The following is a 22,633-nucleotide window of genomic DNA, read 5'->3' as shown; positions in this document are numbered from 1 at the left end:
AAGCCAGGACAAACGGCACCAAGGGCTTTACGGAAAATTCAGGGTCAGCTTTGGGGATGGCAAGGGGTCCTGATGATATACAGTGCCAGGTCCAAGGCCTGCCTTAGCCGTGGCAGCACGCCGGGCAATACCTATTAATGAGCACCTCTCCTGGTCAAGTCCTGGGGGCCCGGAAATTATTTTTCTCTGGCAGATGGCGTCACTCCCCGCTCCCGTGGTGAAGCAGGAAGTTAATCACTGCAATAGGGTGCCGATGGTAAATCATCAGCGCCCTATTGTAATGAAAAGCGCCCGCTCTCGCGCTGAAACGCGCTACTTCAGCACGAGAGCGGGGAGCATTTTATTACAGTATGGCACCTGCCGCGCCTTCAGCCACCATGTCCGCTGGGGGGAGTCCTTGAAAGACCCCCCCCTGAGCTGGCGTGGAGGGGGAGGGCTCATGTGGCACCCTGGGCGGTCGCCCAGATCGTTCAGGCCTAAAGCCGGCCCTGGCCACGTCCATCGCTCCCACTGCACATTAAGCAGGCCTGGCACTGGGTTCTAGAAAATATGCTTTGGTACGTCTCTTTGATATCCACATTGGATTTTAAGCTCTTTGTTTGCTAGTGGTACCTACCAACAGGCATGTTGAGTAATTGATCATTTTAGTGACCATTTTCTGTTACAACACCCATGAAGGTATGGCCAAATATACAAGAATTACAATAGGTACATCTGCCTCTGAAAGCACCTAGAGAACTATAGTAAGATAACCCAAAACGGTTCCATCTTCTCGGAAAAACATTGTCACAAAACAACGGCCGTCTCTTAAAACTGACATTTTCATTCCCACACCATGTGTGCTTGTATGCCCTGCACAAATGTGGTTTACTTTTTAGTGTTCCTAAGCTCATACAATAATGTGTATGCTAGCATTCAATCACAACACCTGACTAACTATCTTTATCCAAGGACTACGCCATCCCCTGGTGAGGTCCTGCCCCTAGGAAGAGGTAGTGCACCACCTGTCTAACAGGGATAGTAAAACGAGGATTGTCCCTCCACTGAACTCAAACTACCAATGCAAGCATGCACTATCACTATTCAAATTAAACTACCTCTTCCTAGCGGCAGAACCTCACCCAAGGATAGCCTTGTCCTTCCTTGAGGGATAAAGATAGCTTAGTCAGGTGTTGTGATTGAATCCTAGCATAAAATCATTGTATGAGCTTGTTCCACTCTTGTGTGTTACAGTTCCGCCTTCTGGTTACAGAGTTACAGTAGCCTATACCCAATAGGCTCCCTGTATATGTGTGCTGCTTTTTAGTGTGACCACACTTTCTTCACGTCATGCATAACAACACGTTGCATGCCAGTGTCAAATAATGATAACAAGCAGGTGATCTCATTGCACAATTTATTTTTCTGTGTATCTTTATGTATTGAAAGTACAGTAGCAAAACCCATTGGAGAGTATTTGGGATCACATTACTTTGCATTCTGGTATGTGCAGTTTGCATTATGGATGGGGAAAATAAAATAAAACTACAATCATACTCTTTTTTTTGGTTTCTTTACATATTTCGAGAAGGATGTAAAGATATTTAGGTTGGTAATGGCAAAAGGTTTACTCTATATTCTTGGTTCAGTGATATAATAAGCAATAAAGAAACTGTGTGAACAGAGTCTTAATTGTTTATGTTTACACCTGAAAGAAGTGACAGCCAGGTGTGAAGCAGGTGTCAGCTATTTGGCTTTTCTTAATACATTTCATACACATTGTTTAATTTGCGATTAGTAATGCAATGTGATGTAATTTGTCATTTGTATGGCGTCTTTTCCGATTGGTATGGGGCCAGATTTACAGAAAGCTGTGCACGGTGCATAAGCAATTTGAGCAATAAAATATCTCCATGCATCGCGCAAAACTATATTAACGGGTTTACAGATCGGCCTCTGCGCAGGTACCCAGTTCTGTGCGGGATATCCACGCGCCCTGCGCAAGGTTTGAGAGAATGGCCAGTGCAAAACCAAGAACGTGGCGGAATATGCAAACGTCCTCAATAAAGTGGAGAAATGAGTGGTAACATGGGCATGGGCATGGGCAGGGAGGCACTGTGCATATGTACAAACACGCCCCATGAAGTGCAAACAAACCGTATTTACAGATTCACTTGTGCATCTGCGCTAACTAAAAAGGATATACATTCTACCGACACCCATGACCAGGCACATGGTGAGACTGCGCCATGCAATCCCAGGTTTAAAAACCGCCATGCAATCATAGGGAAACGTTGCCACCATGCCTGTGCCTGCATTGCTCACATGCGTACGGCTTCATAGAAGGAAGAGGAGGGCCAGAATCTACCATATACGCACAATGATATTCGGCATGCCTGATGAGGAAGTATATGGCACATACCGCTCCCACCACATGTCATCCTTGAATTGTTCAGGGAGTGGGAGAATTACCTGGTGTCCCCACCCATCTGCTGACAGCCATTACAACCCTTGATGAAATTCCTAACTGCCCTTCACTTCCTGGGGACTGGTACATTCCAACAGACACAATAACAAGAAGGGACACAGTTAATATTCATATGGAAATACAATTTGCACTTCACTGTTATCTTTAGAAATGTATTTATTTTAACACACAAAACAGATATTAGAGTACTTCCGAGATTTTAAACCAGACCGGATTTTGAAACTGCCAACACTATCCGTAAAAAGAAGCACATCCTGTCCCTATCAGGGAGTACTCACCCTAGGTTGACGGTGATGCACCTCCTATCTAAAAAGAAAAAGGGAGCGTTCTGTCCCTACTTAACAGTCTGCAAAATTATTCCATGGAATTTAAATACATTTTCTAAAAACGCCACACTGGTAGTAACCCTTTAGAGGAGCAGACCAATACGGTCTCATCTTCCTCATAGATTGAACATTGCAAAGGGGAGTTTCCTCTTTGGGTGACGAAGCCCTCATTTATTAACCCACTAAACAATATGTTTACTAAGTATCGGGGTTGAAAGACCGAGCTAGAAATGTTCAAGGGAGAAAAGACTGAAGATTTTTTTTAAATAACCTTTGCTCTTTTCTCCTCTGAACATTTATGACTTGCACCATACCCATACCCACATCCCTACCCAACACACTTCCCCCCCCCCCGAATCCCCTACTTACCTAGCTTCCCACTCGCTGGTGCCTGCAACGCCTGTTCCCTTTCACTTCTGTGATCGGGAAATGGCGTGAATTTAGGACATTGTTACATGTATTAAGCTGAAAAATCCACTGTTGCTCCTTTTTTTAGGCGCTTGTTAGTAAAATTGCCCCCCGTCCCCCAGTTGTGGCAGGTGGAACTTTTCCAGGATTGTCCAGCTGAAGTCTTCTGGTGAATGTCCCATTTCTTTGAAATGTGAGACTAATGGAGCTGTGAGCTTTGCTGTCCTCATACAGGACTTGTGTTCTATCAGTCTGTTCCTGATCGGTCGTATTGTCATGCCAACATGCCGTAGATTACAGGGGCACGTGATAAGGCACACTACTCCTGAGCTATTACAATTGGAGAAATGTTTTTGTTGCCACGGTGTTGTCCAACCAATGTCAACACTTGGACTGCGGTGTGTCTGGGTACATACAGAACATCGACCACATGGATCGTGTGCAACAAGGGGTGCGCTGCACCAGAGAGTTTGTTGACCGTTTCTTTCATCATCCAGCCGGATATAACATGCAAGGGTTCTCACCAATCTATCCCTCAGATTTTGTCTATGTTTCAGGGCAAACATGGGGTGGGAGGTCGGAGGGCATGATCCTGTGCCCAAGAGTGGCAGAGCTTTTTAATTTCTCATTTAAGCATGATAAAGAGAGGGGAATAACTGAATACCGCTGCTGTTATGTTCTTCCTGGCTGGAGGTTTTGGGTGCTGTTGCAGAGTGATCTCTCCCGGGATGTTCCTGGCTCTCTTGTATGGAGCGCAGACTGCCTTTCTGGCATGGATGGCATAAACGTTAGATGTGTAATGAACTACTGAACCCATCCCTTGTAAGATATGGCCTAATTGGCTTTATCTTTTTCCCTTTTACCCTAGGTCACGAGATGGCTGTCCAGCCCTGAGAAATGGATCGATGGGAGTTATATCCATGAGTTATACCCATGTTCAACTAAATTGGTCCTGAAGATGATGACCCAAATTGCGATAGTCATCGAAACTGGTCGATCTTTTTCTCTTCCACGATACCCACTAGAGTGACCAAGATATGTGTTTTGAAGGAATTGACACTTTTTTTACAACAGGTCCCCTGAGCTTTATAAATCCCCCACTGGAACCTAGAACCCAGTATTTAGGATTTGGAAACATATTGTTTAGTGGATTAATAAACACAGGCGTCTTCATCCACAGAGGAAACTACCTCTTGAAATTTTCAATCTATGAGGAACATGAGACAGTATTGGTCTGCTCCTCTCGAGGGTTACCACTAGTGTGGCTTTTTTAGAAAATGTATTTAAAAGCCATGGAATAATTTTGCATACTGTTAATTAGGGACAGAACTCTCCCTCTTTCCTTCTAGACAGGTGGTGCAACAACGTCACCCTAGGATGAGTAGCCCGTGATAGGGACAGGGTGTACTTCTTTTTTAGGGATAGTGTTAGTAGTTCCAAGATTTGGTCTGGTGTTAAAATTTCATAAAATCAAAAGTACTTTAATATCCATTTTGTGTGTGAAAACATTCCAACAGACCACAGCCATTTTTGGGGGTATTTCACAGCCTACACAATCACGCTGCCTCAAACAGGACCTACGCTGCATCATAGCATGTGCGCCCAGCCAAATAGACATGCCATACGACGTGCAGGCAAAGCAACAAGAGGCTCAAGAATTCTATGCAGTTGCCCAGTTCCCACGGGTATTTGGGGCAATTGCTTGCACACATGTTGCACTACAACCCCCACGAGCCACAGAACATATATATCGGAACCGAAAGAATTGCCATTCGCTGAACATACAGAACATCTGTGATGCAAAGGGTCACATCATGCATATGAACGCAAACTACTCTGGATGCACCCACGACAGCTACATATGATGCCATTCCCCCATCCACCAGGCACTGGCATCGGGTACGTTCGGCAACAAGTGGCTCATTGGTGAGTATCATATAATCACAAATGGGATGGGTGGAAGGTTTTAAATTAATCTGAACCATAGGCATTGCTCTGGGCAACCTTCCACACCACTGTTTTTTCGTCTGTCTGTGCCATTGCAAAAGGGGTCCAGCCATATGCAAATCAGTCAGGTACTGCCACCAATGGTATCAGCCCAGCCCAATCTGCTATACCAGGTCCCCTCTGCATGGAAACGCAAGCAACCCCAGACATGTTTCGGCCTTGTTGGGCCTCCTCAGTGAGGTGCAGCTTGGTTTCCTATGGCGCAGTGAGTAAGGTACCCACGTCTGGGTATACCCTCTCTCACATAGTGAGACAAACTATAACCACAAAAGTGATGATGGGTGGAAGGTTTTGAATGAATCTGAGCCACTTGCATTGCTCTAGGAAACCTTCCACACCACTGTTATTTAACCTGTCTGCACCATTGCAATAGGGGTTTAGCCATATGCAAATCAGTCAGGTACTGCCACCAATGGCAGCATCCCAGCTGAAACTGCTATGCCAGGTCCCCTCTGCATGGAAGCACAAGCAACCCCAGACATGTTTCGGCCTTGTTGGGCCTCCTCAGTGAGGTGCAGCTTGGTTCCCTATGGCGCAGCAAGCACGGGACCCAAGTCTGGGCAAACACATAGTGAGACCAAACTATAACCACAAAAGTGATGGGTGAAAGGTTTTGAATGATTCTGGACCACTGGCGTTGCTCTGGGCAACCTTCCTCGCCGCCGGTTTTTTGGCCTGTCGGCGCCATTGCAAAAGGGGTCCAGTATTGCAACCAATGGTAGGAGCCCAGCCGGAACTGCTAGGCCAGGTCTCCGCTGAGCGGAAATGCAAGCAACCCCTGACATGTTTTGGCCTTGTTGGGCCTCCTCATTGAGGTGCAGCTTGGTTCCCTATGGCGCAGAGAGCAAGGGACCCACGTCTGGGCATACCCTCTCTCAAATAGTTAGACAAACTATAACCACAAAAGTGATGGGTGGAAGGTTTTGAATGATTCTGGACCACTGACGTTTCTCTGGGCAACCTTCCACGCCACTGTTTTTTAGCCCATCTGCCCCATTGAAAAAGGAGTTTAGGCATATGCAAAAGAGTCAGGTACTGCCACCAATGGTAGCAGCCCAGCCCAAACTGCTAGGCCAGGTCCCCTCTGCACAGAAACACCAGCAACCCCAAACATGTTTGGGCCACACAAAAAGACACTGACTTGGGGTCATATCCAATACAATCCACCATACCATCACATACCATAATAAAATGTGATTATAGTCATTTACACGGGACAGTGCATACCCGCTATCACCATTCCTGATGACGCCTATCTGAAATCCCACCCCACCAGCGAAGGCCCGCTACAATGCAGCACACATTGCCGCCAAAGGCATAATGGAGCACACATTTGGAGTGCTGAAATCACAGTTCCGTGGCCTGGACCATTCAGGTGGAGTACTGTTATATGCACCAGCTGTCATGTAAAATCATATTGGCATGTTGCATCTTGCATAATATAGCCACGTGTTGTGGCATACCAATAAAGGTGCATGAGGGGTTGCGGCCGCAGCCACAGGCAGTACCCACACCATTAGCAGGCCAAAGGGTGAGGGGCAAGCACATACGCAGTCAGCTCATCCAGACATTCTTCACATGAATAACATCCAGTGTGAATGTCACACCATAGCCACATCCCTGACGGCCTTTGATGATGAAACATGGCAAGTACGGTTGGGCCATAAACAACAACCTGAGAATTGCAGTCCAGAGTTCACATGTAGTGTGTGCCTCATAATCAAAAAATCACACATCCTCCATTTACATCCTTCACAGTAAAACCTGAAAACATGGGCATGGTCCTTAGTATTACACATTGCATACCCCCAAGTCACTCACCTAAGCATACAGATAACAGGGTCACTTGGCTACACAGATCAACTAAGAAAATAACATGGACATGACCCATCGAGCAATGTCAAACAAAGAGCATGGCACACCATCCCATATTGAGCCACATCCATTACCCGTTTCCGACGCATGAAGCCTCAATAAGTACATTGTAAAAGAACTTATTGTCTCCCTGATAATAAGCATATACCATTTAAATGCCACCAAAAGCAGATCCCCCTCCCCCATGTTGGAGGGTCCACATGGTCGGGCGGGGTGGGAGTTATGATATAAAATGATTTGGTATTTATAACGCGCCTTTACACAAGTGTTTCTAGGTGCCACAAGACAAGGAGGGGAGGCAGAGGGTTGACAACACAAACGATCTTAATGGGTCTTGTGACATTCAGATCGTGCAAGTGCAATGAGAAGTGCAGGGGAGAGAGTGAGGGAAGAAGTGCAAGGAAGGGGTAAGAGGGGAAGTGCAGTCAAGGCAGCAGTGCTCTGAGTAAGTGCGAGGATGGCAGAGGACTGAAGTCAAAGCGGGAAGGTGCCAGGGCAGTGGGATACCTGGAAGCTGCAGGCAGCAGCCATGCAAGACTGGATGCGGGCAGCATGAAGCCCACTCGTTTACAACAATGCATGTGCAGCAGGCGGCATGGTGGGGGTGGTCCAGCACCCCATCAAACTAGGTGGCCTGGGGGGTTATCGGCAGGATCACGTGACTAAAGGTGCAGACATTGGGCCTCATTATAAGTTTGCGGGTCCGGGAACTACGGTGCATCAGGCATCCCCATTCCCATTGAGCCCGATGGGGCTCAATGGGAATGGTTGCTAAATGGTCTTTTTGAAGAAAAAAGACAAAAACCAAATGAAATTGCGCTCTCAGCGAACTTATTTCTTGAATGGAAAATAAAGAAAATAGTCCAATTTATTATTTTTGATCATAGTTTGATATTTATTTTAAAATTTTATAGATCAATGCCCTCGACACGTGTTTCACTGTCTTAAATTTGCAGACAGATGCTCAGGAGGGAAAAGAAAAGCTTTTTTGCATCTCATTAAGCACATAAAGCCTTTTCTGGCTTGAAGAGTAAGTATTTTGTTTTCAAAAATGCTCTTGCAGCAGAGAATAAACTGGTGGTTTGCCTTGAAAAGCGTTATCTTTTTTATGTATTATCCTTTTTGACAATAATATTACAAATATCCTCTAAGGCTGAACAATACAGTTGTTATCCAAAGTACAGATCCAGTAGGCTTCTCTGATTCTGAGGATTTTCTCCAGATTGCCTCCTCTTAAAGGTTTGTTCACTTTTTCAATTCCCAAAAACTTGATTTCTTTTTTCTTTTCCCTCCTGAGGATCTTTCTGCAAATTTAAGACAGTGAAACATGTGTTGAGGGAACTGATGTATAAACTTTGAAAATAAATATCAAACTATGGTCAAAAATAATAAATTGGACTATTTTCTTTATTTTCCATTCAAAAAATAAGTTCGCTAAGAGCGCAATTTTATTTGTTTTTTGTCTTTTTTCTTCAAAAAGACCATTTAGCAACTATTGTATATAGTCTGGTCAGCCTCAGACCCAAAGAAAACCACAGTGCAGCCCAGCGATTAAGTTTTCACGAACAGCTAATTGAAAAACTTGGTACAATATGGCTCGCCAATGAATTGCATCAGGCTGAAATAAGGGACCAATCGGACCTTAACTGTGCATCTCAATGGGAATGGGGCAGAATTTTTCCCACTCCCACGAATGGGCAAATGACCTGGTAATTATCCATTTCTGGGCGCCGGAAAAAAGAAAATACCGGCGGCAGCACGGCTACAGCCTGCTTCGTAATGAGGCCAATTCACTGGATAAGGTTTCAATGTATGTCTGAGAGAGTGCTTCTCTGCATATATGTCAGTCACTGGTGCTCCTGGGGGATTTTTAAATAATGAGTGGCTTTGTACATTCTTGACTCTTTGGGCTGTCATGTTCATGGGGATGAGGGGGGCATTCCTTGGGCCCTCTCTTCAGCCTGGTTTTGCATCCCCTGACAACTCCTCTGCCACCGGCTCGCCCTCTGCTGCATGATCCCTTACAAAAAGGCAGACAACAAAGGTCCCGGCGGCTATCTGTATAGACATATATGCCTAACATGGAATGCATGCAGAGCATAAGGACCATCTACACATGCATCAGACTCACAAACTGGCCATATAGTCTCGTTCTTCAATCATGCTGACCCTAGCAGAATCACCATGCCACCCCAGACACCCAGCATCAGACATACATCATGGCAGTGTAAACCTGATGAGTAAGGAAAGAGGTATCGTTGCAACTTGGACATATCACGAAAGCCATCAGGACGTACATTGAGCATACTGACGGTAGCCTGCAGACATCAGCCACACATATTCTGGTGATGCAAATGCAATGTCTTATTCAAGCAGACATCATCAGTTTGGCCAATAAGTCATAGCAGTCATGTCATTGGCAGCAGGACTGGATGTGCTTTGCAGAATGTGCATGTATGTGTTGGCGTCAGTATTCACACACGTGAGCAGCATCACGTAGTTACACTGCCAGAGGAAGAAACAAATGGATGTTGCAGCTGCAGAGGCAGAAGGCAGGGCAACATATAGTAGGTGTGTTATATGTTGGCAATGCAAAATGTCATAGACAATGGAACATGCAAGTTGGGAAATGATGAAGGCAGGAGTAGGACATGGAGTCACATGGGCATTGCTGCAATTGCAAGGACTTTGGGCCAAGGTGGCAAGACAAACCGTGTAACCCGTCCAATCCAAAGGCAAGCCTCTGCGCGTGGATGTGGCCATGTCCAATCAGTGCCCCATAAAATCCTGCTGCCACCCTCATGGGGAAAGGCAGTGACAAGGTTACAGGCAGCTCCCCAGCAAAGGTAAATGCCAATGGGGTATCAAGGGCCAAATGCACACCTGCATCACAGGCATGTCTGGCAAAGCCTGACATGGATTTCACCTCTGTGCACCTACATGGACAATAGAGTATGGACACTTCAAATGCACCAGCAACATGAGAAGACATGTCTCTGCTGTCTGTTGCCAGTATAAGGGCAGCAGTGGATGTGAACCCCTGTACATTTTGCTGGCAATGCACCCCTTTCTAGGACACCATCTGACTGGAGCAGTGAATGAATCACACATAAATGACCCATTGCTATTAGATGAGCCATGTGAGTGCACCCAGCCTTGAGAGGTCACTTTACACGGGCATGACACTGATACTGTGTGCATTGACATGTGTCATGCAGAAAATTGGCATATTGGCATGTAGGCAATGCCATTCACAAATAAACCTGTAAGGTGCAGTGTAATGACCATCCTCCATCCAACAGTCACACTGCATATCATGTGAACAGAGTGCAAATGTATTTACAGCTGGAATGGAATGCCATATGTGAATCCCCCATGGCAACATCAATACACTCATCCATTGTCATGCACAGTGGTGTCATGACCACATGTATCAGTCACATATGTCACTCACCTGCTGCAAGTCCATATGTGTCGTAGCATCCCACGCTAGCAACATGTTCACTTATGATGAGTCCTGCGGCAACTTCATCAAAAAGAGTGAGGTCCACAACTTGTGGAGACCCACCACCAGTAGCCTGTGCAGAGGACACATGTGCACCAAGTTTTTCTTTTGTATGCCTGGTGATGTCACCCATCATTTTATGCACTTCTGGTGCTGTCCGCTTCTCAACCCCACAGTCATTAACTAAATTAGTGGCCTACTGCCACTTCCACTTCCACTGGGCCAGTGTTAGGGTGCTGCCAGCCCATGTGTAGCGCTCCGACTGGTGCTCATCCACATAGTCTGGGAGGATTTGCAACTCCTCCTTAGTGAATTTCTTCTTCTGGCTCTGCCTCTTCTCAGGGACCAGAGGCTGTCCCTGGGTTGTGGGAGTTCCAGTAGCCCCTTCACCTACAGTGCTGCTGCCCATCTGTGCCAGTGGTGCATCCCTTGCATGTGGCAGTGGTGCTGTCTTCCTGGCACGTGTTGGTGGTGGCGCACTCCTCCTCACTGGTCTCCCAGCCTTGCCAGTTCCCCTCCCATCCATCATAGTGGGGATGTAGATAATTCACAGCAAATCTCGCAAGTTTGCACTTCTGCCGCGTCTACTCAGGTACCGCCCATCACACCGAATTCCAATGTGCTTTGCGTCCTCCGTCCGTTGGGTTTAGGCAGTGCAGATGCATCCTGAGCACGCGCCCCCTATTCGTAGTAAGCCACGCATGCACAGTTTGCTCAGCGCGACGCACATAACTCATGTGACACGAGCCTAGCTTGAATAATCAGCTTTTGCTGCCACACTCCTATGTCTGCCTCCTGTTCCTCCTCCAGCTTGGCTTTCACCTCACACTCCTGCTATTCTGCCAGTGTGCAGTCCTGGGACATTTTGCTGAACACTACCACTGCCTCATCTGGACACCAATACTTCATCGCTTTTCCACAGTACAGCTAAGTGGGCTAATTGCCAAAGTCGAACAAGTGGTTTTGTGGCTGCATCCAAGTAGGTGGGAGCGGGATGGTGGCAAATATGGGGACAGGGAAATGCTGTGGGGGGCACAGTGCGTGGCAGGTCGGTGCTGTCCCATGGTTTGCTATGTACATGTGGCATGGTTATTGTTGCTTTGCGTAGTAGTCCACTTCCAATTGTACCATCATGCATATGGAAGCCTCCACTGCAGATGTAAGAATAGTTTTTGCAAGTTGCTTAAAGTGGTAAGGATTCAGAGCCGCGTACAGCTGATCATTGTGTGTGTGTCTGTGTGTCTGTCTGTCCATGCCTGGGTGTCACTTCTGATATTGGTAGGGCTCGATTGTTCATGCCCAGCTGAATCAATATTGGGTCAGGGATGAAGAGAAACGTACCAAGAGCATTCTTCAGCCTTTGAACAGTAGGCATGCTCTGTAGGGAGCAAACTGAGTGGTGGTACAGCATACCAACAATGGTTTTTACACTTCCATCTCTGTTACAGGTGCATCCCAGACCCAGTTCCATGCCACCAGCATCAGCTGGAGCATGTCTGCCACCTCTACCGACACCTCTATGGTTGCAAGGTTGAGGGCTGCTAACTTCTCGGGGGCATAAGTTGCCATCCTCTGAGAACAGGTGCTGCTGCACTACGAAGCCCTCTTCCATCCGGAGCAGCAGCCTGGGGCCGTTGGACGTAGGAGGATATGGCAGGAGATCGCTGCTATCATCAATGTTGAGGGGGTGACCTCTAAAAACAGTGAGACGACAAGAGGATCTGTAGTCAGAAGAAGGCCAGGGCAGCCATCGAGGCAGGACACACCACAGAGGTGCAATCTGGTGGATGCTATCAGTCAGGATCCTCCAGAGGGTGAACCCAGCTCTTCCCACAAAGGGTCTCGAACTACAGGCCCAGATCCAGGCTGCAGGTGAGTCCACACTGTGCGATGGGGCTGAATGGGTATGCCATGTGTAGAGGATGTATGTTGGGAGGACGCTGGTTAATGTACAGGGCAATGTAGTGTAACGTAATGTGGCATGGCATTTTGTTCTGGTGCCATTGGCATGGCTTATATGTGCTGTGTCCATGGTGCATGCAAGGTTCCACACTGTGTGGGTCCTATGGGTGGGAGGGCATGAGGGTGGTGTGCATTGAGGGTCCTTGTATTCCGCTATGGCCGTGAGGATTTACATGATGGTGTCAATGGTGTTTTTGCATCAGTTACAGGTCAAGGGATATTCAACCTTCAGGTTCACTTCCCATTTGTCTTTTGACTGACTGACATACATGGTCCAATTCAGGGTTGAGGGCCTAGGCCACCATCTGCATTGTAGGATGTGTGTTTTCTAATGGGGGATTCGAGGGCTGGGGTGGCACATCGGGTGCAGGGGCATTGTCTGTTGGTGGCAGATGTGATGTATGTGAGGGGGTTTTGAGCCCTGGATGGGCATTGATTGTAATGGGTGATGGATAGCTGACTCGCCTGGAGGCTGTGAGAGTCTATGGAGGAAAGCAGGGAGTCTGTCAGGCCCAGTGTTCCCCTGACTATGTCACATAGTTGATAGCTGGAGGGGGGTCCTTGGTCAGTAAAGGGTGAGGTATGTTGGCATTGATAGTGCAATGATAATGACTGTGTGTCTTGCCAATATGCTACAGTCCTCATGTGTGCCCCATCCATGTGCCCAGTTGGCCCTGGTAACTATTTTTCCCATGGAGTGGTGACTGCTCATCCTATGAAAATTCATGCATGCAATTGGTGGGGATATCACCATGTATCTCAAGCTCACATGTCTGTGTGGTGTGGTCCAGATGATTTATTGAAGTCGTGATGTGTTGGGGCCGTGGCATCTGTATGTGGGATGGCATTATGGTATCTTGCCAATCTTTGGGTATGCATATGTGTACACACACATGCTGAACTGCCTATCCTCTCTCTCTTTTCAACCAGTGTCACATACAGAGGATGAGACCAGCATTGAGGAGGAGCAAGTTGCCAGGCCAAGGCCTTCCAGGAGGCTACGAAAACCATGGCCATGACTGCCATCGTACACCTCATCTGAGGGACAAATGGCTGACGAGAGGACATCATCGGTTGGTGCTGAAGATGACATGCATGATGTTGCCATTGTCATGGAGGGTAAGCCCTCTGGGGCAGACATTCCACTATCCCCCCAGACAGGTCAGTAACCACAGAGGTGCCATCTGGGGTGTCGGGTATGGTGGAGGGGGAGGGGGTCAAGGTGTGCCTGACCATGGTGTCTGGTGGGGGCACATTGTCGGATGTGTAGGCTGCTGACATGGGTCTGAGACAGGAGGTTGTGACAGACACAGTGGTGGAGTCAGCTCTTCGCACTGTCCCAGGCCCATCGGTTGCAGGGCTACACACCTTCGGTCATGACACAACACAATCTATCCCGTAGTCAGTGCTGATGAGGCCATACGTGTTGCCGTGTTGCCCCAGCTCTTGTCAGGCCGCTGCCGTTGAGGCTCTTGACGTGATCCGTGGCCAGCTCATCAGCCATCAGGGGCAGGTGTGCAACATCATGTCACAAATGGCTAGTGCCCTGCTGTGCATGGTACGATTGACACAAGCAACACCAGTGCCACCTATTTCCTCCTCAGCAACTGATGTGTGGGCTCCATGCTGACCAGCACCTCAGGCTCCTCTGCCCCTGTCACCCAGTCTGCAGCTATGATGCCTCTTTCATGCTCAGTGGGGGTGCAAGTGGCCAAGGAGGCTGTTCAGGTGGTCCCACAGTCTGGGATATCCTATGCACAGGATCAAGCAGTGCAGGTGGGCATGGCACTGGTGGCGAGTGGTGGGACAGTACTCCCCTCCAGGAGTCATTTATCTCACTGGAGGAGTCCCAGTGCCAGATGCGGGGTGTCAGACAGCTAGAGATGTTGTCGAAGCAGAGGTAGGCACACCGTCAACTCATGACATGTAGTGTGCAGCAGGCATTCGATGTCCGGCAGGAGCGGCAGGTGGCAAGGCACCAGATACATGTAGCCACCATATGCTAACTGTAACTTATGAGGCAGCAGGAGTAACAGAGGCTGCAGGCAATTGAGGAGGCAGCTGCCAGGGCCAGGGCTGCAGCACATGCAAGAATGGAGGAGTTGCTTGATCCCCTTCTGGGGGAGAGTATGAGGGCTGCACAACACATTGAACAGACCATTCGCAAGGCCCTGCAGGCCCTCAGGGACACCAATGAGGCCCACCCGCAGCAAGTGTAGGCAGAGATACAGGCAGTCTTGGCCAAACTTTGAGATAGGACTGCAGCAGTGACTGCAAATATTGTGTTGTCTATGGATTTGCATCATTTATTTATTTTTTGAAGTAGGATTCCTGTGATTTTGTTTTGGCCTAATGTTTTCATGCTTCAAGTTCTGTTTGCATTATTATACAGTTGTGTCTTTGGTTCAATTGGATTCTTGTGGTTATTTTGTCTTTCCGTGGGAAATTCACTTTTTCCGACACTCATGTATGTGTGCATTCATCTTTTGGTGCGCTTGTCACATTGGGCTGTTTTGATGGGTGCATGCCACATATTCATGTTGTATGCTTCTCACGATTCATAAGTGCTCACTCAGCTTCTAATTGTTTTCAGTTGACAAGATTCTGTGTAGCATTTGCCCATGCATCTGCTCACCATGCAGGATCCTGTGTTACGTGTGCACATTGCCATCATGCACCATGTGTGCTGTATGCAAGTGTCAGGCTCGCAGCCATGCACTTATCGATCACCCTATGTAGAAGTATTCATTGTGGCCTTCTCAGTCCATGCATGTAGTCAATGCATGTGCATAGGATTGTGACATGTATTTGTGTTGTGTGCAGACTGTCATGTGCATCTCTGGTTGTGTGTGTATGCGTGTGAGGGTGGGGGTGGTGGTGGTGGTGTGGTGGTGGTGTATTGTTATGGTTCATCATTGTAGTAGTCGAGGTTGTCCTACATTGCATTCCTTGCACAGATGGTCATGTAGCCATGAATGTTGGCTGTACAGCTCTATGATTACCTATGTGGGACAATGAAGAGTGCGCCTTGCAGTACACATGGATGTTGCACTGTACACATCTGTGATCCTGAGATGTGGTTGGTGTATATGGCCCCACAACTCATGCAGGATTGTGATTGTGTTGTGGATGTGCTTTTATGGGTGACATTACTATCGGCAAGGCTTTATCAATGTCTTGTGTGTTGGTTGTGGTGATGTTGCCAGTGATGGTGTTTGTTGCTCTGTAATTTTGGTAATCCCAGTGATGGTAACTTTAATGCTCAGTATATGTAATGTGAATGTCTGTGCTGCCTGATTTGGCCTTTTGTGCAGAGTTGTGTTCATTTTACGCACTGTGACTGCTAATGCATGTGTTACCCACCAAACATCACTCTGACATCTATAGGGCAGATGAGTGTGTGCGTAAGGGTGTTTGTAGCTGTACATGTGCTTCAGTTGAATGTGTGTCAATAGCACCACGGGTGCCTCCAATGAATGTAGTCATTGATTTCTCCATGGCGTACTTCATGGGAAACACATCTGTGTAGGATTGAAATCTGAACTTCCGCTGGACAAGGGTAAGTGGGGAAATGATGTCCTACTGAACTCTCACACTTCTAGGGATGATGGGACAACACATTCATGTGGATGAACAGGTACACTCAGGTGGTATTCCTCCTCCATATTTGGTGTGGCGGGCCATGTGGAGTCAATTTCCTCAGAAGGGGTGTTACAGTGAACCAGTAGTAATGCAGACCATACGTGTCACTGTTGGTAATTAAGGTAGTGCCCAATCTGAGTTCAGTCCACAATTGTGGTCACTCATTTTGTACACACCACCCACAGGTTGTAGTTTGAATGATGTGTGCACAATGTCCCTCCACAAGATACAGTAGGACGCTGTGGCTATACACTGGAGGTGGTGACACTTGTGGTGGATTTTGATGGGGTATTTGGCTGAGTACTGACATGCTTAGGTTTGGAGATTTGGGAACAGGGCTGAGTTCTTGTAGGGTGCAGAACCAGGAGGAGCCTGCCTGGTGTAGCCCTGACCAGGCCCCTGGTCCCACCCTCACTGCCTTCACCACGTCTGTGAGTCCAGCTGCTAGGCTTTGTTGGGACTCGCATTCCACTCTGGCCATTTGGTTCAAATTGGTGGGGGACCAGTGGTGAGGGCTGAAGGCAAAGTGTGTCATGGTCCACCTCAAGGTGCCCAGCCACCTCTTCCCCTGGCACCTCTGCCAGGGGCTGGGTCTCACATGGCCCACAGCTTCAAGTCTCACTTCAGCATCAGGTCAGTCAGATAGCGCAGCGATTAGGGCGCTCGCTTTGACATCTGTGGGCAGAGCCTGCTGACGCAGGTTTGAATCCCGGCAGGGCCAAACTCAGTCTTTCATCCTTCCAAGGTCGATAAATGAGCACCACACACCGCAGGTAATAATAAGCAGCGCTCAGATGCCTGAGAGTTCGTAGCACTATATAAATTCTAAATTATTATTATTATCACTATGGCCTCAGGGCAATTCAGCGACGCCTGCACTGGGGGCACCCAAGCCAACTGTGGGGTGGTTGGCTTCCTGCCTTCCTGTTTCACACGTACAGGTGTAGGGGGGCATCCACCAGCTGCCCCTCAAAACCGCTACCTGCGGTACACAGTTCGCATCCACCATTGTGCCCCGACAGACAAGGGACAAATGTATGAATGATACAACAATAAAAATTAAAATGGGGTGTACTACCTTTTGTATATGGATATCGAGTATTTTCATCAAGTGATAAATACTTTAATCAACTTTAGGTGCCCTTGGCAGTCCCACACTACCGGGACAAAAATAATTACAACAAACAGCCTGTCAAGAAATTGACAAGTGAACCAGTCAATCCAATGGGGTAACTACCGCATGTACATTCCACAAAGGAAACTTAATTATTGCTCAATAATATATTTTTCATATGTGATCATGTCAAAACAATTCATATGGATCAAAATATTTTCATTCTATCCCAATTCCAGTGAACATCATATTCAACACCAACAATTTCATTTAAAAAAAGAAAAAAGAAGAGACACAGAAAAATCACTCATAATAATCTAATGGATTCATTAATGTTTGGCACTTAATTAATGTTGTCTTTAAACACCATAATATTTTACATCATGTTAGATAACGCTCTTAACTTATATCAGGATAATAAAGTATCAATAGAGATGGTATATCATTGATTTAAGGAATTCTTCAATAAGTTAAACACTGCGCGTTTCTGGGCGAGTGCCCCTTCTTCAGGTGTGAGTGTTATCCTTTTCAATATCTGATGGAATAAAAGATAGAAAATAAAAGGTCACATTTTCACACAATATGTATATTCCTTATTTAGAGTGAATTAAATGAGGCACTAACCTGTGTGATCTTTAAAGTATCGCAATAAGTACTCCAATGCTAGAGCTGAAAAAGGAATATACATCACCATGTATATTATTTATTCTTCAGATTCTAAACATCAGCCAGATGGTTGTAATAAAGAATAACTGTATAGAGCAAACTAACCTCATATCCTGCTTGTATATTACAATAACAACTGTTGCTCTGGATGGCTATGGCAACAATAAATCAGCCACCTTCAATGAATTAAATCATCTTCTTATTTTTGCAAGGCAGCCATCTTTAAATGTGTCTCTCTTTCGGAAAGAGTGGTCTTTAGAGTGCTCTTTCTGAAAGAGCGACATATTTAGTGATGGCCGCCATGCAAACATAAGAATTTGTTGATGTGTTGCGTGAGGGACGCTTCACGTGATGTCACGGGTCACATGACTTGGTTCTTCCATTATATTAAGCTGACGCAGGACGGCAGGCTGTTTCTACTGCCGTCTCCCGATTCCTGCACCGAGCGTTAAAGAGATGAAAGACGCTAGGTTTACATCATACATCACGTTACATTACACTGGCGCAGGACGGGAGGCTGTCTTCATAGACGATTCCCAATTCCTGTATCATGCGTTAGTAGTAGAATGTCAGCACTTTACACCACAAGTGAGCACTGAGTTAGTGTTGCGTTTATTCGCGAATGAATGTCAGAGAGATCTTGGTTTCTGATGGCCAACATTGCGAGACATTAGTCTAATAATGACCCCCGTGTAACAATAAGAAATGTGTTATATCTTGTGACTTGTAAGCTTCATGTAACGTTATAGGTTACTGGAAGTGTTTTTTACATGTCATGACGTCACAGGACACTGGACTGGTTCCACAACCACCCCTCTGTTACTGCGCCATGTATTAACATTCCAACAATAGCAATGCAGTAACATAATAAATAGGAAAGCATTGAAAGATTAAGAGAATCGGCTTTAAACATTACACCATATTAAGGACATTATGCCCATTTCGTTTGCAGATGAGATCAATGTATGAGTGAACCATGTCCCCTATTTTTTTATTCCAGGAGGATGCATGAGTACAGGGTTGTGCAGATTTGGTGTGCACCTTGTGTGTGCTGTTCCTTTGAGGGGGATGCGTGTGTGTGGGCTTACGTGTGTGTGGTGTGGTGATTGGTGGTTGTACAGAGAGTAGGATTAGTGGGTGTGGGTGCACTTTGCATGTGGCGGCTCAGGTTGGTGGGTGTACAGAGTGTGGGAATATGGGATGAAGTCGCACTTGCATGGGGGCTCAGAGGAATAGTGAGTGTAGGTGCACGCTGCATTTGAAGGGCGCAGATTTGTGACACTCCTGGGACTGTTAGGGGTTGGTATGGGTGCAAGTAATGGCAATTACTTGTGAGTACTCACCATGCAATTTTAGCTTTTTCGCCACTTCTGGTGTCAGGGTTCAGAGTCTGCGCAAAACTGTCTATTTCAGTGGTTCCTTGGTTTGCACTGTGGGCGTGTTGTGGGCGTGTCAGTTGAAATTGTTTTCTTTTTCACTGTAGGTCCCTGCTAGCACTTATTTCTGTAAATCGCCTCCTTGCGCAATGCATTTGCAGCACTCAATCCTAGCGCACGCGCTGGAACTTATGCAGACACTTTATACGTTTTTCTGCAAATCAGGCCCATGGTTTCAAAGCACTAGTGCACTTTAATCAGTGCAATTTAAAACATTGTATTATTTGAGCTCTTGAAAAACAAACTTTGATACTTATTATTGCCAAGTAGAGCTGAGAATATATGTATTTAATTGATCAATTTGCTGGGCTTAAATACTGGCTTTGCAACTTAACTAAAGTGTTTTATCCTGGGCAAATCTTTTGATTTCAGCTTTCCTTTTCTAATAGATTAGGAATCGCTAGAAGGGATTCAGTTCACAGCAGACAAATTTGTAAAAAGAAAACACGATTAAATAGAATAGAGTGTTGCTCCGTACATAATAATGACGATTCATATATCCACATCACAACATTATTTGTCTCTTCACTTAATCATGGCAACTTCTTGGAATGTCACTTTCCGAGATGCCCTCGAGGATCAAACAGTGTTGTACAGCCATGTGACATCATTTTCTATGTGGTCGCTTCTGGTGATGACAATGTATTTCACATTTGGGGGCGCCTTGCTGCACAGGGGCTCATTATTCCTAAAATGTGCCCTACTCTTGGTACTGTGCCATGGCAGTATGAAGGGCAGGAGTGGGGTAGGGAGAAAGTAGGAGGGGCAAGGGCAGAAGGCTAGAGGCATTAGGGAGGCGAGAAAAGGAATGAAGGGCAGAGGGGCGAAACAGTACAAGGAAAGAGGAGTGACAAATGGGGAAAAGCGGAAGATAAGGAAGTAAAGGGGAGAACATGAGAAGGAGGTGAGAAGGGGGAGAATGGTATCAGAGGGAGAGGAGGGATGAAAGTGGGAAAGCAAAAGGGGGAGAAGGAAAAGAGGCTGAATGAAGGGGAAACAAAGGTGGACAGTGTAAGAGAAGCGTAGAGGAGAGGCAGAGAGGACTGATGGCGAGTAGAAAGGCAGTGGAAAGACAATGACAGAGGAGGAAAGTGCAAGAGATAATGAATGAGGAAGAGGAAAGGTGATAGAGAAGAATAGTAATGGAAGGAGAGCAAAAGAGAGTGCAGGAGAAGGATGAGAGAAATGACAAGAGGAAAGGGAAACGGGGATCAAAAGCAACATTACAAGAGGGGGAATTAAAGATGAAGGAAAATGTGCAGGGGCTTTAAGAAGAAAATAGAGAGGAGATATGAAGAAAGAACAGGACAAAATGGATGGAGGAGAAGAGAGCAAAGGAAAGAAGTGGAAAAGTGTAGATAGGGTGGAAGAGAAGAGAATGGGGAGAGAGGAGGTGGCAATGAAAGATAAAAAATTGGCAAAATAACCCGGAAGAGGGACAGGGGGGGTCAGGAAAGGGCGAACGGATGAAGAGGAGCTACAAATAAAAGAGGAGAAGAGGAAAGGAAAGTGGAGAAAGTGAAATGTGATATGTGAGAGCAGAGTAGAAGAGGACGAGGAGTAGATATGCGAATGAAAGTGAGTCGAACACAGATCAAAAGGGAGCAGGAGAGGAAGAAAGGTAAGAATGGAGGTGGCGAAAGAAGGGAGACAGAGAGGGGGCGAGGGAGGCATGGAGTAGAGGCCGCCCACTCTCCCCTTTGCCCTTTGGCGTTTCTGCACACTGTTTCCCCGGGCCAGGTTCTAGCTCCCTTTCCCTAGCTGTGTTTTTCCTCTAACAGGTGTCACCTGCTGCCACTCGTCCCTACTACTCCCCCAGCACTCCCGACCACCACCTCCTGCCCAGCCCCCCCCTCGGGCAGAGCTGGATTTCACTGACGAGGCGGTGTCAGGTTAGCCACTGGGTATTTAAAGACGTGCACTCATTTTCTTTTTCTTCCTCAACCCCCCACACCCCCCCGGCCGCTTCACCACTCTTAAATCAACCCACCCACCCCAAAAAAGTAAACCCCCAAATTTTTTAAAAAAATGTCCATAACCCCAGGCCCAGCGCCCATCCTGATGAGACATGCCATGCCTCCAGGGCACAGTGTTTTGTGTAGCAATGCCCATCCATCTCTGATGTCACCCTTGTCTGAGCATGTGTTCCAGGGAGGGGCCTCACCAGCTGAGAAAACTGCGCTGGCCCAAAGGCCAGAGGAGAGCTAGCCTACGGTAAAATATTGGTGCTTCTCATAGGCCAGTAGGGCTGGGAGGGGCACCTTCCTGTGAGGTGCGCTTCTAATCTCCACAAGGGCCAGTCTGCCTCTTTAAGCTCGAGGTTTGTGGTGGCTGCCGAGTGCCGATCGAAATCATTGCTCTATTGGAAAATGTGGACTTTTGGTGGTGTGCTCGCGTGTTTGAAAAATGTGATTTAAAATGGGTAACAGTGATTGACCAATGTTACCAAAGCAGGCAGCGTTCAGCAGGGATCCCGGTACATTCGACGGGTACTTCTTCTGCACCAAAAAGCTTTAGGGGGCCTGAGCCAATGCTCCTGATCTCTAAAATCTTTTCTGGCTCTTAATTTCAAAACTGGTCGAATGTGGCCGGCCTTACCACCATGATATCATATTTATAACACGCTTAATACCCCGAGGTTTCTAAGCGCGGACCCGGGGATCGAACCTATGTTGTTCTACGTTGCTTCCAAGGCGAGCACCTTGTCCCCGGGCTACCCTCCCGATACATGTCCTCTCTACCGCCTCCTAGTCAATGCAGATGACGGTAGTTGGCCTCCCCCTTTAATTCTTCTAAAATGTCCTTCATTGTTTTTGTTTTAAGAATTGGCCCTACCACACTGGGTCATAGAAGGGGTGGGAACCCACAATTCTCCGGCCCTTTTTGCTGCCCCCTGGTCATCAGCTCTCCTATGGAGTGACTGCTGGGCTTGTCTTTGCCTCCTCTTCAGGGCCCCAGGGGTTCCCACTCTTTGATTTCAGGCTTCGTTCTTCTCCTTGCTGACAGATCTAATCCATCAGCAGTGATTGTTAGATACCAAGGCTTGAGCCCCGCTATTCCATCCCCTCGGGTTGAATATGTAGTCAAGGTTGGATTTCTTCATGGTCTGTGTAGACTTGTCACAGTAAGGCTGGCTTCACAGGGTCTTCGCCGTGATGGGCCGTGGGTAGCGGTCGAAAACGTTTGCAGTGGTGGCAGAGAGGCTTCTGATTAGAGGGTTCGGGT

General features: G+C 46.9%; 1 long non-coding RNA gene across 1 annotated transcript in view; it reads left to right on the top strand.

The window, feature by feature from the left end:
- Window positions 1–13,732, top strand: part of LOC138577037 (uncharacterized) — a 61,483-nt gene extending 47,751 nt beyond the window's left edge. Inside the window, exons 3-4 of the long non-coding RNA XR_011303973.1 lie at window positions 12,037–12,460; window positions 13,481–13,732. This is a non-coding gene — a long non-coding RNA (uncharacterized lncRNA). The remainder of the gene's footprint in view (window positions 1–12,036; window positions 12,461–13,480) is intronic.
- The last annotated feature ends 8,901 nt before the right edge of the window (window positions 13,733–22,633 follow it).

This window comes from Ambystoma mexicanum, chromosome 1p, assembly GCF_040938575.1.
Source record: "Ambystoma mexicanum isolate Mex_15411 chromosome 1p, UKY_AmexF1_1, whole genome shotgun sequence".
In the NCBI taxonomy this organism is placed as follows: Eukaryota; Metazoa; Chordata; class Amphibia; order Caudata; family Ambystomatidae; genus Ambystoma; species Ambystoma mexicanum.
This window is presented reverse-complemented; position numbering and strand designations above follow the sequence as displayed.